The 16631-nt window shown below is 40.8% G+C and overlaps 1 protein-coding gene across 4 annotated transcripts in view; it reads right to left on the bottom strand.

The window, feature by feature from the left end:
• The window catches only part of GDF3 (growth differentiation factor 3), a 148900-nt gene that overhangs the window by 20316 nt on the left and 111953 nt on the right, over positions 1 to 16631 (bottom strand). The window lies entirely within an intron of this gene.

Genomic DNA, 16631 nt, shown 5'->3' with positions numbered 1-16631 from the left:
CAAAATCAGGACTTCCCTGGTGGCGCAGTGGTTAAGAATCTGCCTGCCAAGGCAGGGGACACAAGTTCGAGCCCTGGTCTGGTAAGATCTCAGATGCCGCAGAGCAACTAAGCCCGTGCACCACAACTACTGATCCTGAGCTCTAGAGCCCGTGAGCCACAACTACTGAGCCAGAGAGCCACAACTACTCTAGAGCCCGTGCTCTGCAACAAGAGAAGACACCGCAATGAGAAGCCCGCGTACTGCAATGAAGAGTAGCCCCCGCTCACCACAACTAGAGAAAGCCCGCGCACAGCAGTGAAGACCCAATGCAGCCAAAAATAAATAAATAAATTTATTTAAAAAAATAAAAAGAAAAGTTTATATTGTCCAAAATAGAATTTCTCATCTACATACCTTATCCTGCATCACCACCTGCAGGCTTGTCTACCTCAGCTAATGCCAACCCTGTTCTTCCAGTTCTTCAGGCTGAAGCCTTGGAATTATCCTTGACTCCTGTCTTTCCCTTCTACCTCATATTCAAGTCATCAGGAAATTCTATTGGTTCTATCTATAAAATATATTCAGAATCTGTCCTTCACTGCTACCACCCTAATCTGAGACACTATTATTTCTCACCTGAATTATGCCATAACCTTTAAAATGATCTCTGCTTCCAGCCTTGGCCCATCCTCATCCCCACCAATCTGTTCTCAACACATCAGTCCAATTCCTTTTTTTTTTTTTAAGCTGTGCAGCATGCGGGAACTTCCCCCTTCAGGGATCAAACCCAAGCACCCCCTGCAGTGAAAGTGCAGAGTCTTTCCACCGGACCACGAGGGAAGTCCCAACAATGCTTTAAGAAGATCAGTTAGCTCATTCACTCATTTGCTCAAAACCCTTCACTGGCTCTCTGTCTCACTCAGAGGAAAAGTCATTGTCAAGGAGATCATGTCAGTTACATCAGCTACTAATTTTGCCACTTGTTCACTCTGCTCCAACCAGACTGGTTTTGCTGCTACTCCAATCCTTCATGTACTTACTGTTCCCTCTGCTGGGGAAATTCTCGCTAGATATCCTCACCTCCTTCAAGTTTTTACACCTTCCTCACCCTCTCCTTAGAGCCTCTCCCTAACATTCTATCATTCTATTTTAATTTCTAACTTGTTCCTGTCTCCCACAACTTGCAGTCTCCTTTACCCTGTCCTATTTTGTCCATAGCATATATCTTCTAACATGCTAATAATTTCATTCATCTGTTGAACAAATGTTTGTGCAGGCATTGTCTTAAGCATTTGAAATATATAAGTGAACATATAAAAACCCCTGACCTTGGGACTTCCCTGGTGGCACAGTGGTTGGGAGTCTGCCTGCCGATGCAGGGGACACGGGTTCGAGCCCTGGTCCGGGAGGATCCCACATGTTGTGGAGCAACTAGCCTGTGCGCCACAACTACTGAGCCTGTGCTCTAGAGCTCACAAGCCACAACAACTGAGCTCCCGCGTGCCACAACTACTGATGCCCACATGCCTAGAGCCTGTGCTCTGCAACAAAGACAAGCCACCGTTATGAGAGGCCCGCGCACCACAAGGAGGAGCAGCCCCCGCTTGCTGCAACTAGAGAAAGCCCACGCGCAACAACGAAGACCCAACACAGCCAAAAATAAATAAATACATAAATAAATAAATGTATAAATAAATAAATACATAAATAAATAATACTTTAAAAAAAAAACCACCCTGACCTCAAACTTACATTCTATTGGGGTAAGACAGTCAGTACACAATAAATATAATAAATAAATAAATATTATTTGTTGAATAAAGAAACGGATACATCTTTGGGCACTTATCTGAGTACTTCTATAGAAAAATTGTTAGGAACGGAATTGTTGGGTCAAAGAATATGCACATGTTAAGGTTTTTTACAATATGGCCAAATTCTTAATCAATAGTCAACAGGAAAAGATTGGTCTAGTACACTTATGTATATACACACATATGCATATGTTCATATGTAAATATTTGTCATATGACTACCAACTGTCTTTTCTGATCTGACCTATAACTTAATTTGAGAACATCTTTCTTTTTTTTTTTTTTTATAAATTTACTTATTTTTGGCTGCTTTGAGTCTTTGTTGTTGCGCGTGGGCTTTCTCTAGTTGCGGCGAGCGGGGGCTACTCTTTGTTGCGGTGTGCGGGCTTCTCATTGCGGTCGCTTCTCTTGTTTGCGGAGAACAACGGCCTCTAGGCGCGCGGGCTTCAGTAGTTGTGGCTCACGGGCTCTAGAGCACAGGCTCAGTAGTTGTGGTGCACGGGCTTTGTTGCTCCGCGGCATGTGGGAATCTTCCCAGACCAGGGCTCGAACCCGTGTCCCCCGCATTGGCAGGCAGATTCTGAATCACTGCGCCACCAGGGAAGTCCCCATGTCTTTTTTTTATATTTTATAAAATGATAGTGAGCGTAAGTGGTGGTATTTTTTCATTAATGTTCTTACTGGGAAAAAATATTTGGAATTTTTTGGGGGGAGGGAAATGGGAGACGAAGTTTTTTTTATTCAAAGAGTCTGACAGCCACTGACTTAGAATACTTGGTGTTATCAATGTTTCTCTTTCATAATTAAAATGGATTTGAAGAATTAAGATTTCTTAATCTTATCAAGGAAATTGCTACCTTTAATCTATAAATTATATTACTCAGATTTCCATACTCAGAATAGCTTACCTCAAAGTATTAGGCATTTGTAAAAACTAATCTAGGGGGACTTCCCTGGCAGTCCAGTGGTTAGGACTCCGGGCTTCCACTGCAGGGGGCACGGTTTCAATCTCTGGTCAGGGAACTAAGATCCCGCATGCTGCCTGGCTCGGCCAATAAATAAATAAATTAAATTAAATAAGAAAAAAAAACTAATCTAGGAATAAAAATAAATATAAGCACATAGCAATAGTCAATTACATATTTAGACAGGGTAAATCTAATTATAAAATTAAAAAAAATTTTAAAACAGAGTTGAATAACTTTGTAAATTAAAATTAGGTGAAAGAAAATAATATTACTTATAAAACCTTATACTTAATATTTTGTAAATTATGATTAAGAAACACGTTCTTGTTTGGCAGTTTAAAATTTAAGTAAATGTTCATGAACAATTTCTCTTCTGGATAACAGATTTATGAATCTTTTTGTTTTCTCCAAAGGCAACGAAAATAAAATATTAATGCTTAAATGTCTAAATCGTCTATCTTATCTAAAAGACTGCCCTTAATATCTGGGCTTCAGGAAAGAAAACAAGAACTAATTCTTCATTCCTCCAAGGCTATAAATTTGCAGTTGAAAAGGATTGGCAGGGTCATTTTTATCACCTTGGATAACAGTGTTTCTTAAGCCTTGCATTCTTAGATAACAAATTCTTAAAAGTGTTCTTGCCTAGAGGGTCAGAAGACAATAGAAAAGATGTTGCTCATGACCTTTACTTTTAGGATTAACTTCTTTGACCTCTTTTGGGATTTAGGAACACCACGTTTATCTTTGGTGTTTCAAAATTAGAGGGAGAATTTACAAGTTTTAGGGGAGAGGAAAAAAGAACAAAAATCAAAAAAACTTGAAAACTAATGTATCCATTCTTTTTGAATACTCTGACTTTTTATATATGAGTATGAAATATACATACCCATGTGACTTAAGAATGAATGAATGATTAAACAGATATTATGATGCACCAACTTTGCTCCAGGCAATGCACTTGGTTGGTGCTTTTCAAGCTTTGTCTTGACTCATTAATGACGAGTGAGGTAAATTGTGTGTCTCCAGGAGCATTTAAAAAAACAAAAAAACCCCAACTGTGTAGAAAATACCAGAATGCGTTGTGCAATAGCTGATAATTCTTTCCTGAAACTTTTTAGCTATTAATATTTATCTGGACATGTTACTGGGTGTATTTCCTAATGTGGGTCCCATGTAAGACAAAGTAAATGCTACCACACTAATGACACTCTTGAACAACAGAGGTTCCCCTTTCTTTCACGGAGTTTACATTCTGGTCAGGTGACTGATAAGAAAACCAACAATGACACTGTGATAGGGTAAATCCAAATCCTGAGGCAGCAATGTGAAAGACATTTCACCTAGAACTAAGGGATCAGGGCCGCTCCCTGGAAAATGACATTTCAGTGAAGACCACAGGAGTGACTAAAACGTGGACTTTGAAGACAGACTGCCTGGCCCCTACCAGGGCTCCGCCACGGTTGCCCATGTGGCTCTGTCCAAGTTACTTTTAAGCTCTGTGCCTTAATTTCCCTACCTGTAAAAGAAAAAAATGAAGGTACCTACCCCATAGGGTTGTTCGGATTAACTGGCATAATGAAGGTAAAATGCTCGGTCTGACACATCCTTAATATTTGCTGTTACCATCATAGGAGTTGGGGGAGGGTTGGGCCTAGAGGGAGAGGGGGGCACATGCTCCCTTATGTGGGGCCTGTAGGCACACAGGAATTGGGATGAGGTTGAGAATAGAGCAGAGCATAAGCAAAACCCTGAGAGAATGATAAGGTGGAGAAGTAAAATATGGGCTAGAACATGAAAGGCCTTGTAAATTGTATGGAAATTTAGATTTTAATCTGTGGACAACTGGGGGGCTTTGAAGAGTTTTAAGTGGACTGACCTTATGTGGCCAGGATCTGTGTAATAGCACACAGTAGGTTTTGTACATATTTTTTCAAAGGTCTCCTCTCTGGACTGTTGAATTTTTTCTTTTTTTTTTGGCCATACCACATGGCAGGCATGTGGGATCTTAGTTCCCCAACCAGGGATCAAACCTGCGCCCCCCCCACCCCCTGCATTGGAAGGCAGAGTCTTAACCACTGGACCACCAGGGAAGTCCCAGTTGTCTATATTATATATAGTAGTGCGTGTATGTTCAGCTCAAGCTCCTGATTTATTCCTCCTAAACTAAATAAACTCTTACAGTTTTTAATATTTAGTTTACTTTTTTTCACAATAAACTACTGAGCCCGCGTGCCTAGAGCCCGTGCTCCACAACAAGAGAAGCCACCGCAATGAGAAGCCCACGCAACGCAATGAAGAGTAGCCTCCACTCACTCAACTAGAGAAAGCCTGTGCTCAGCAACAAAGACCCAACATAGCCAAAAATAAATAAAATAAAATAAATAAATTTTAAAAAAAATGTGAATGGGCCAAACTCACTTATTATGAGACAGACTATTAAAATCTGACAAAAGCAAATACTTTAGTTTAAAAAAATTTTTATACAATTTTTAAAAGTTACTTTCTATTTACAGTTATTACAAAATATTGGCTATATTCCTCATGTTGTATAATACATCCTTGAGCCTATCCTATACCCAATAGTTTGTACCTCCCACTAGTTTACCTTTTAACAGAACAAAATACAAGGAAAAACTGACTTTCCTTTGGGTAAAAGAGAAACCTGAAAAATGTGGTGTTGTGGAAGCCAATGTCTTAAGAAAGGCTTTTGAACAGGGTCAAATATTCCTGAGACAGACGCACACACAGTTATTATGAGGACTACAAGGCTAAGAGGCTAAGAGGAAAAAGCGCTCAAAATCTATTTGACTCCACACAACACTAACAATTCTAATACAAACATACTAGCACTATTCGAAAAATATATAAAATTCCTAACAAAGGTAAAAGCAGTTTGATGAAAGAGAACTTAGAGAGGGCTGAAACTGCTGACTTTATATAGAGGATAAAATGCAAAAGTCAACCTACCAAGAGCTGGAACCTGGAGGGAATAGGCATTACATACTTTGCTATTGGATGCTTTTACTCAGTGGTGCAAAACATTATTATGTTAGCAAAAAACTGTATATGAAGCAACAATGATTTATATTTTAGTCTGACACCACTCCCTTATTTGTTATTTACGTATGAGCTTATCTTCCTTTATTTATTTTTTTTGTGGCTTTTATTCAAACCTTTTTAATAGACTTTAGTTTTTATTTTTATTTTTTGGCCACACCACGCGGCATGTGGGATGTTAGTTCTCCAACCAGGGATCGAACCTACGCCCCCTGCAGTGGAAGTGTGGAGTCTTAACTACTGGACTGCCAGGGAAGTCCTTAGACTTTATTTTTTAGAACTGCTTTAGAGTTACAGAAAAATTGAGAGGATAATACAGAATTTGCATATGCCCCACATCAAATTTCCCCTACTATTATCTTAAATTAGTCTGATACATTTATTAACATTAATAGACCAATATCAGTACATTATTATTAAATAAAGTCACAGTTTATTTAGATTCCCTTAGTTTTTAACCTATGTCTTTTTTTTCTGTTGCAGGATCCCATGAAGAATATCACGTTACACAGAGTTGTCATGTCTCCTTTGGCTTCTCTTGGCCATGGCAACTTCTCAGACTTTTCTTCTTTTTAATGACCTTGACAATTTTGAGGAGTCCTGTGGAGGTATTTTGTCGGATGCTGCATTATTGGAATTTATCTTCATTTTTCTCATAATGAGACAAGAGTTACAGGTTATTGAAAGGAAGCCAACAGAAGTAAAGTGTCATTTTCATCATATCATATCAAAGGTACATACCACTGGGACTTCCCTGGTGGTCCAGCGGTTAAGAATCTGTCTTCCAGTGCAGGGGATGCAGGTTCGATCCCTGGTCAGGGAACTAAGATCCCACATGCTGCCGAACAACTAAGCCCGTGCGCCACAACTACTGAGCCTGTGCTCTAGAGCTCCTGAGCCACAACTACTGAAGCCCACGTGCCACAACTACTGAAGCCCATGTGCCTAGAGCCCGTGCTCGGCAACAAGAGAAGCCATCACAATGAGAAGCCCGCGCAGCGCAACAAAGAGTAGCCCCCGCTTGCCACAACTAGAGAAAGCTCACGTGCAGCAACGAAGACCCAACTCAGCCAAAATAAATAAATAAATAAAATAAAATTTAAAAATATATAAAATTTAAAAAAGGGTACATACCATCATCAAGATTGATCACTGTTGATGCTGGCCTTGATCACCTGGCTGAGGTAGTGTTTGTTAAGTTTCTCACTGAAAAGTTACTCCCTTTTTCCTGCTTCCCATACTATACACTTTGAAATGAAGTCATTATGTGCAGCCCAAACATAAGGAGTATGGACTTAAGTTTCATCCTCCTCGAGGGAGAAGAATCTACATAAATTATTTGGAAATCTTCTGCGTGGGAGGTTTGTCTCTTCTCCGTTTATGAATTTACTCAATCATTGATTTATATCTTTATAGACTCATGGATATTTATTTTATACTTTGATATTTATTTTACTTTTTAATTTTTTAACCAGTTTTTTTAATTTTTAAAATTATTTATTTGTGTATGTATTTATTTATTAATTTGGCCTTGCCACATGGCATGCAGGACCTTAGTTCCCCAGCCAGGGATTGAACCCGCACCCTCAGCAGTGAAAGCACAGAGTCCTAACCACTGAACCACCAAGGAATTCCCTCTGATATTTATTTTGCAATCCAATACTACTTATTTATTTTTGCTCAGATTGTTCCACCTCTTTCAGTTGGGTCCTGTACTCCTTTTACATACCTCTAGTGATGTGTGTGTTATGGATTTTTTTTTTTAACACTTCCTTACTTTCTGGCCCTACAAAGTGCTCTGAATTTACCCTGTACATTCCCTGCCCCAGTCCTAGAATCAGCCATTTCCCAAAGGAGCTCTGGTTCCTTTTACTGGAAAAGGGCACTAGAAACAAAGATCCAGGCACAAAGCATGATCATTTGTACTGGGGGAGGGGGGTAATGTTTTTTAGGCCCTTTCATCTGTCAGAGCAAACAAAATATGTGTTTATACTAATATATGTATATATCTTCACAGGATATTTGGTCCTTTCCAAAACATCCATTGAGACATTTGGTCCATGATTTGTTAAATAATACAAATATTTAACTTTGTTAAAATTTTACTTAACATTTTTATTATAATTCATGATGCATTTTGGATTTCACATTTCTTCTTGTTCCTCCTTGTCATTAAGTTTGGTATGATTACTCTTAAGTGGAAGAGCAATTGCTCTCAAGTATATATTGACCTGTTTATTGGCTTTATATTCATTATATCTGTTAACAATTTTAGTTACACAAATTTGATTTTGTCAGTATTACTGTGAAGTTGGTAGCAGTATTGGAGTGTGACCACCAATAACCTGGTTGATAATTGTTCATTGCTTTGCTGTTCATCTTTTAACATGTCAATAAATCTCCAGATTGAAGGATGATGTATTCCCATCAGCTCTTGAAACTTGCCATGCCAACCTTCCACCATGTTGTCTGTCCTGTGATCACTATTAAGTACTGATGTATAAACATTCCACCTTTCTGTTGGAAATCTTGGAGCTTCTGGACTTCTGCCTCTGTCCACTTTCCACAGACAAACACTCTCTCAACATAATCTATTAGGTCATTTAAATTTTCTTCCGCATGCTCCACAGTGTACTCAAAAGTTTAATTTATATCTTCCAAAGGCACAGATTGAAGTCCCAACAACATGGTGTACATTTATGGGTGTTACTTTCCATTGTCATATATCAATACTTGAGTGTCACACCCAAAGAAGATATTTCTTTTGGCCACAGTGATTATGAAAGTGAAACAAGCATCTTTCTACTTGTTCATTTGTTAGAAGTAATTGAATCTCGAATTCACTTTTGCAATCTCGAAATCCATCATGCACAATGAAGGGTTAATGTCAAGATTTCTTTTTCATGCAAATGCAAGCACTTTCTCATTTATACCTGTTAAGTGTCTTCTTACCTTTTCTTTTTGTTTTTTTTCACTCTCCCTCTTTTCATCTTTTCATTGTTAGTGCATGAATCAATGGCATAGGATAACCCGATACTACACTGTGCACAGTGAATTACTGAGTCAACTGTTTTGGTGCCATCTTGAAGGTGCCATCACTGAACAATGTGGTATTAGCACTGGAATATCAAATACTGTCACACATTGTGTAAATAAGAGTACTGTCATCATTTTGACAGACTCTCCTTCACAGCACCAGTTCATTTTACTCCTATCTCTGTTAAAGGAAGGGAAATGGTAACAAAAACTATTATAATGTAGCATTGGCTTTTCTTTTTGTGAGTATACTATTTCTGCCATATTCAGCTGAGAATTTTCAAATAAAGATGTCATACTGCCAAGCAACAGAAGAAGGGTTACTTTTTTCTTTTGTAGCTATCTGACTAATGGTTGCTGGTTTACTGGTAGGGAAAACCTTACTAATGTCTCATGGACATGAGTTTGGCTGGGCTGGATCAGCCAACAAGTAGGTTCCAGACAAGAGCATGGTAGTCCGTGCCTAATGGCAGGTAAGTATAGGAACCACACCCACTAAAACCTTTACAAATAGTGGCAGACAGTTCTTCCAGTCTACTGCCATCATACCTCCACAGGACATCCACTCAAGGGAAACACTGCCCATTAACCCTGAGCAATGAGATAACCATAGGGGGGTTAATTAGATGCCCAGTTAATGAGATAATTGTAGGGGGGGTAATTAGATGCCCAGTATTCCTCTCATGGTAGCTATTGCACCTTACTTCTTTGTGGTAGAAGAGCCACACGCATTCTTACTCCTCCCAAACTAATGAGATGCACGTAAAATGTCTACATCAATGCATCAATGCCTTTGCTGCTATTTTACATAGTGGCTGGACCAAACTGCTCCTTTCAAATTCTGCCCTTACTGAATGACCCAGACACGTCCAACCAAATGCCCAGTGACATATTAATACACCACACATTGAGAGATCCCATCCTCAACTTGTCATTCTCTGTGCATTTCTCTACCTGTAAGACTTCCTTGGCACTCATAGTTAATATAATATAAATTCTACTCTTCTGCAAGATTTGAAACCCCACTCTTCTACCTAACCCCATGTGCCAGCTGGGTTACCAAGGCAAAAACGGTTATTATTGGCAATACAGTTACACACAATTATTGGACTAATAAAACATGATAATGTATATATATTTTAATCCTGTAAACCAAAAGTATAAATAAAAGTTACGGGCTATTTGAACCCAGGTACATGTGTGAAGCATGGACGTTTTTGACAGGACCAAATGTCAAGGACCATTTGGCATGGACCACATGTCTCAATGGATGTTTTGCACAGGACCAAATATCTGCTAATCATATATATACATAAATTTTGAAATTAGGTTATTTTATGTCTTTTCAGTCTTTAGGGGTAGAAGATCAGAGGAAAAACAATGCTTGGTCCCTGGATTTCCTTTCTAAAAATCAGACACCAAGGCAGAATGTCATTTGAACAATTCGTACAGGGGCATATGGCACTGCTCTGATCTCTGGCCAGGTTTTCAGAGTCCTCATTGGTTAATAGCCCCAATTATTATGCAAGGCAATACCTCCTAGTTCTATTTTCACTTCCCTTTTCCAAACGATCTTCTATTTCAAATTCCTAATATTTCATTTCAATTTATTGACAGTAGGGGAATTCCCTGGCAGTCCAGTAGTTAGGAGGCAGCATTTTCACTGCCGTGGGCCTGGGTTCGATCCCTGGTCAGGGAAATAGGGAAATAAGATCCCATAAGCCTCGTGGCATGGCCAAAAACAAAACAAAACAAAACAAAAACTCTGTGCAATTTATTGACACTAGAATTCTACAACACTTGCATACCATGAGACCTAGTGCTTCTTTCTGGGGCCAGTAAATAAAATGGAATAAAAGCTAATTGAAATCAGAAAAGCATTCAAACTATATAGCTGGCTTATAAAATGGGGATAATGATGGAGGAAAGGCAGAGCTGCAGGGAAAAAGACAACTGGCATCATGGAAACTGTTATGGGGGAGTTAAAAAGCACTGGTGTTTAATCTACCCATTCTGTTCTCCTTCTGGTGGAGGGGATGGTTGGTGGGTACCAGCCCTGAGGCCCTCTGTCAGCATTTGCAAGGAGCAAAAGAGGCTGGTGGAAGAAGACAAAGTAAATAAGAACTATTAGGATAAACTGCATGGTCTAGAAGCCCCGCCCCTCTCTCAAATCAGAAACCTTCTTTAATAAGTGAACAAAGGGCTGAACTGGAGGTTCTTCAGGGGTAGACAAAGGAAAGACCACAATCCTGTCTCTGGATTCCCTTTCTCCTAAGGAGAAGCCAAGGCAGAAAGTCAGTGAAACAACAGGGACAAAGGCAAAGGCACTCCTTTGCTCTCTGGACTGAATTTCCAGAGCTGAAATGCAAAGTGGAAACTTAAGACAGTGCCCCACCAGCACTACCTACTGCACATTCCGTGGAAACTTATAAAGAAAGAAAACATGTTCTTCTGGAAATCTCATCCTTAAGCAAACCTGGGAATGCCGACAGTATTTGCTACTCTCTTCTGATAGGCCTAATTGACTTCATGTTTCCAGATACCTTCATTCAAACTGCGAAGTTTGGGAAATTGATCACCCATACTTCTCTCTTCCCCTCTGAACCCCAGCTGGTTGTCATATTGTAAAGTCATTAAATGTTTCCCACTAAGCTGTTAAAAAATTGATAACAGAGGCAGGATTCTACCCCTGGGAGTATTTTTTTCTTTTTCTTTAAAAAAAAATTTTTTTTTAAATATAGTTGAGGGACGTCCCTGGTGATGCAGTGGTTGGGAGTCTGCCTGCCAGTGCAGGGGGCACGGGTTCGAGCCCTGGTCCTGGGGGGAACCCACGTGCCGCGAAGCAGCTAAGCCCGTGCGCCACAACTACTGAGCCTGCGCTCTAGAGCCCACGAGCCACAACTACTGAGGCCTGCGCACCTAGAGGCGGTGCTCCACAACGAGGGAGGCCACCGCACTGGGAGGCCCTTGCACTGCAGCTAAGGGTGGTCCCCGCTCACTGCAACTAGAGAAAGCCCGCTCCCAGCAACGAAGACCCAAGGCAGCCAAACCTAAATAAATAATTTTATTTTAAAAATATATAGTTGATTTACAACGTTGTGTTACTTTCAGGTGTACAGCAAAGTGATTCAGTTATAGGTATACATATTCTTTTTTTTACATTCTCTTCCATTATAGGTCATTACAGATATTGAGTAGAGTTCCCTGTGCTATACAATAGGTCCTTGTTGCTGATCTACTTTATAGATAGTACTGTGTATATTTTAATCCCAAACCCCTAATTTATACGCCCCTGGGAGTATTGATTCTTCATTGCATAATTTCAAGAAATAAATTGGATCCAGGGAAAGGCAGGCACCGGTGGGCGGTAGGGGCCAAGCAGAGGCAAAGCGAGGGGCAGTTCTGGGCCACAGTGCGTCGGGCTGCGGCCAATGGGGGCCCCATAGCGGCGCCGGTATCGCGGTGCCCACTGCACGCCCGCACCCCGCCCTGGGCCTCAGCGGCTGGGATCCAGGGCGGATGCCTTGGAAGACTGGTGGGAACAGGCTTCCCTACACAGGGCGGGGGTGGAGAGCGAGCGCAAAGGGAGCCCAGGGACAGGGTAGGCCTGCGGTTGGAGGGACCCAGACCACGGGGTGCGGGGCGGCGTGGGGAACCCAACAGGGCCCGAGAGAGCGCAGTAATTCACTGTGTGTCTGGGAGAGTTTTCCCAAACGGCAGCCCTGGACTGTCCCTCTACCAGGCCACACCTCTCTTTGGAATACATTTCACTACCCCACCCTATATTTCGGATTCACGATTTGTTGTCTGCTCCCTGAGGGCAAAAAGTTTATTTTGCCTGCGGCTCTCTGCGCCGCCTGAAACCAACCGGGCACAGTTGCATGGGAGGAAAAAAAAAATCATTCAACTGGAGAGAAAAGGTGGGCTCAACAGATAAGAGAGAAAGTGGAGCCGAGATTATCATCTGTATCCATCCTAGAGGCAGATTCGAATTTTAAAAGTATTCAATACTGTCTCGGATCTGAAAGACTTTGCCCCTCCTCCAGCCTCTGGCAGATGAAGCCATTTCACTGTTAAACATTCCTAAAGGGTAAATTTGGTTATAAAGTCAATCTCACAGAGGTTAGTGAGAAGTTAAGACGACTTCTAAAATCACTTTAAGTTTTTTGGAGTTTTTGTTTGTTTGTTTATTTTTGTTTTGGCCACGGCTGAGCGGTGTGCGGGACCTTAGTTTCCTGGACCAGGGATCGAACCCGCACCCCCTGCATTAGAAGCCAGGGCTCTTAACCACTGGACCGCCAGGGAAGTCCCTCAGCTGAAGTTTTAAACTTGTATTTTGTTCCTTTCTCCCAACCTTGACATTTTTTGAGGCAAAAAAGTTGATGCAAAACTGGTGCAGTCTCCCCAGTCCATCCTAGGTGGATTCTGAATGCCCCTTCCCAGAAATGAATGAGTCTGGAGACTCCAGGGTTCCGTGCTAGTAAAGGATAAACGGAGGCATGTTAAAATGTTTAAGAGTTTACCTGAGCAAAAACCGATTTGAATAGGGCTGCATCCAATCTAGCAGGTAGGAAGAAATTTCGCGGAGCTGTTTGGTTACAGCCAAAACGGAATGGGAACAAGGAACTTATACTAGGCAAGAAAGTGGGCTGGTTAGTACAAAGTTACATTCCTTTAGGGGGTGGCAGATCACCTAACTAGTGCTGATAAGGCAACTCCTGATTGACTGGTTTGAGGTTTTATTTCCAGGAGAGCCAAAACTAATAGTCTCAGTTTGGTGACGTGGGGATTAGCCCAACCAATTCCATTTTGGACCTGTTGTCTTGTTTTTAACACTCTAGATCTGTTAGTTTACATTCCTTTTGCCTTGCTTTTTGCTGTGCATTTTAAATTTACTTTAAAAACTGAGTGATATGAGCTTTTAAATATGGTCTGTTAGCGTTTCTGTTTCAGAACCTTTGGAATAGCCTACCTGGTCATGTTCTTGTAATCAAGTTAATTTCCCACAAGACAAAGGAATCTATATGGGTGGAGATGTTTTCGACAAATTGAAAATGTTCTACACTTGCTCAATAATTTGGTTGAATACAGGATTCTAGGTTGGAAATCATTTTCCTTCAGAATTTGGAAGCTATGGCTCCCTTATCTTCCAGCATCCGGTATTGTTGAAGAATCTGAAGCCATCATATTTCCTGATCTTAGATTCTCATTTTCTTATATTCGCTCTTCTATTTTACATCTGCTTCTGGTTTTGCTTTACTTACTAAGGGAATAACTTTGATTTTATCTCCAGACCCTTCTTTTCTTGTTTCTGATATCAAACTTCTGAATTCCAGGTAGTCTTTTTTTTTTTTCTCTCTTGAGTTTTCCTTTTATTAAAAGAGCATCCTGTTTGTTTCAAAAATATATCTTCTCAGAAAAAAAAAAGCATTATATGATTTTTTATCTCTGGAGAAATCAGTGATAGTTTTCATTATGAGTTCTTTTATAGTCTTTTTTCTAATTGCTTCATTCCACTTGGCTTTTTATCTCATATATCCTACTATAAAGATGTTAACTAAAATGGTGTTATAATTTTAAAACACGGATTGTGTTTTCTGAATGCTCAGCTTCTGTCAAGCTTAAGCAAAGAGAAACTCCACCATCATCTACATCCCATACCTCCCTTGAGCTCTGGTTCTCTCGCCTTTTTTCTTTTTTTTTTTTAAACTTTTTATTTTATATTGGAGTATAGCCGATTAACAATGTTGTGATAGTTTCAGGTGCACAGCAAAGTGACTCAGCCATACCTATACATGTATCCATTCTAACCCCAAACTCCTCTCCCATCCAGGCTGCCACATAACATTGAGCAGAGTTCCCTGTGCTATACCGTAGATCCTTGTTGGTTATCCATTTTAAATATAGCAGTGTCTCACCTTTTTCTTAAACCTGGATTTCTTGAGCGAGAGTCTATGTTGGCCCTTTTCACAATCTCACCTCTTAATTTTAAAACTCTTGCAATCTGATTTTTGCCCTCACTTCTCCAAGGGTTCTCTGAGACTGCTGTAGGAGAGGTCACCTGCCCCAAAGGGCATACAGCTGAGAGCAGAACCACAGGAGCAGAACCTGCAGTCAGGAGTGCCAGGAAGAGGTGCTGCTACAGTTTGAGCACAGGTGGAATCACTAGGGGGTGGGGAGCACTTGTTAAGACAAGGACGGCTGGGCCCCAGTCTTTAATTCACTAGGTCTGGGTTGGAGCTCAACCATCTCTAATCATATCTAACAAGTTACCAGGTGCCGCTGATGCTGCCTGTCGGCAGGGCACACCTTTGACAACCCCTTAAATAAAGTGCTGTGACCTGACACGTATCTATAGCTACTCCTCATCCCCTACAAAAATAGTTATTGATCCACACTTCAACTTTTGCTCTTTACTAAAAACAAACAAGATTGCTTTTGGTATTTCTTCAGAGTTTCCAGCTATGGGGGAGATAGGGAGGTTGCACATTGAATAGGAGACAGTAAAAAAGAAGAGTGGGGCTGCTGAGGACCTTCTCTCCCACCATCAGCAGTTAATGTTAGGGCTCTTTGCCAGAATTCAATACCAGTTTATTTTGGGGGGTGGAGGAGGGGTGAGGGGGTAGCAATTTATAGATGTAGTTAATTTCAGTTGCTCACAAATCTTAAAGGCAATGAAATTGATAGTCTAGAAAACAAACTAAAATTACAGATCCAAAATACACATTCATAAAATACCAAGCTATTAAACTGTTTATAATGGATCCTTTATTTCTCCTCTCCTTTGCCTTACTAGCATCCAAAGGTTTAAGATGAGTCGGGCAAAGAAAACTAAGGAAACTTGCCATTAACTTAATTGGGAGTTAATTTGCAGTTGGAGGGAAACTGCCCTCTCCTCCCTGTACTAGAACACTTAAAGCCCAGTTCACAAACCAGTAGCCATCTCCAGAAGTAGAGTTGGGGGGGAAAAAAGGATTTTTAAGGCAACCTCAGGAAGACACAACCACAGAGGCTCTTTATAAAATTTCCAGCCTACTTGACAGAGGGCATGATTATTTTAATACAGAGCAGATGAAGAATTACCCTATTAGTCCACTAATTGGACTACGCCCACCAACTTGCCTTTTCCTTTTACTCATTAGTCATTTACATTAAAATAGGCTGGCTGATTGCCTTCTCTGTAGTTTTTAAGAGGAAACACGACCTAGACTTTTAGGTTGGATTCTTCTCTCACCACAGTGTGTCAGCTTGGATTTTTCTCCCTCTTTCTTAGCTCTATAGTTCTTCCAGGCTACTTTGTAGCAATTTGAGTCTAAAGCATCACCTTCCACTGGAACCCAAAGGTCTAGGAGAAGCTTCAAGCTGTGACAAGCCTCCCAATGGATTCATCTGAGGTTAACCCAACCTGGACCCTGGAGTCTCCTCAAATGTCCATCGATGAAAATTCCCAGGCAATTCCAGGTAAGCCAGACTTGGGGGGGGTTCAGAAAGGTAAGAGGCTGCCTTCCTTTCTGTTATACTGACTTCAGTCTTTTACAGAGAAATGCAGTTAAGTAAACCTCTTCAGAGCAGAGGAGAGCCAGGGAGTGTAGGGCCCTCCTCTAAAGAAAGAAAGAAAGGAGAGAGAGAGAGAGAGAGAGGAGAAGGAGAGAAAGAGAAAGAAAGAAGAAAGGCAGGACAAGGAGGAGAAAAGTGGGAGGGGTGTTGAGCTGCATTGTTTGCTTACTATGCTCAGGAATCTGTCAACCTTTTAAGGACATTTTCTGTGGAAGAG

This window comes from Balaenoptera borealis, assembly GCF_965194805.1.
Source record: "Balaenoptera borealis genome assembly, chromosome: 13".
Lineage (NCBI taxonomy): Eukaryota > Metazoa > Chordata > Mammalia > Artiodactyla > Balaenopteridae > Balaenoptera > Balaenoptera borealis.
The sequence above is the reverse complement of the archived record's forward strand: the minus strand, read 5'-3'. Positions and strand labels throughout refer to the sequence as shown.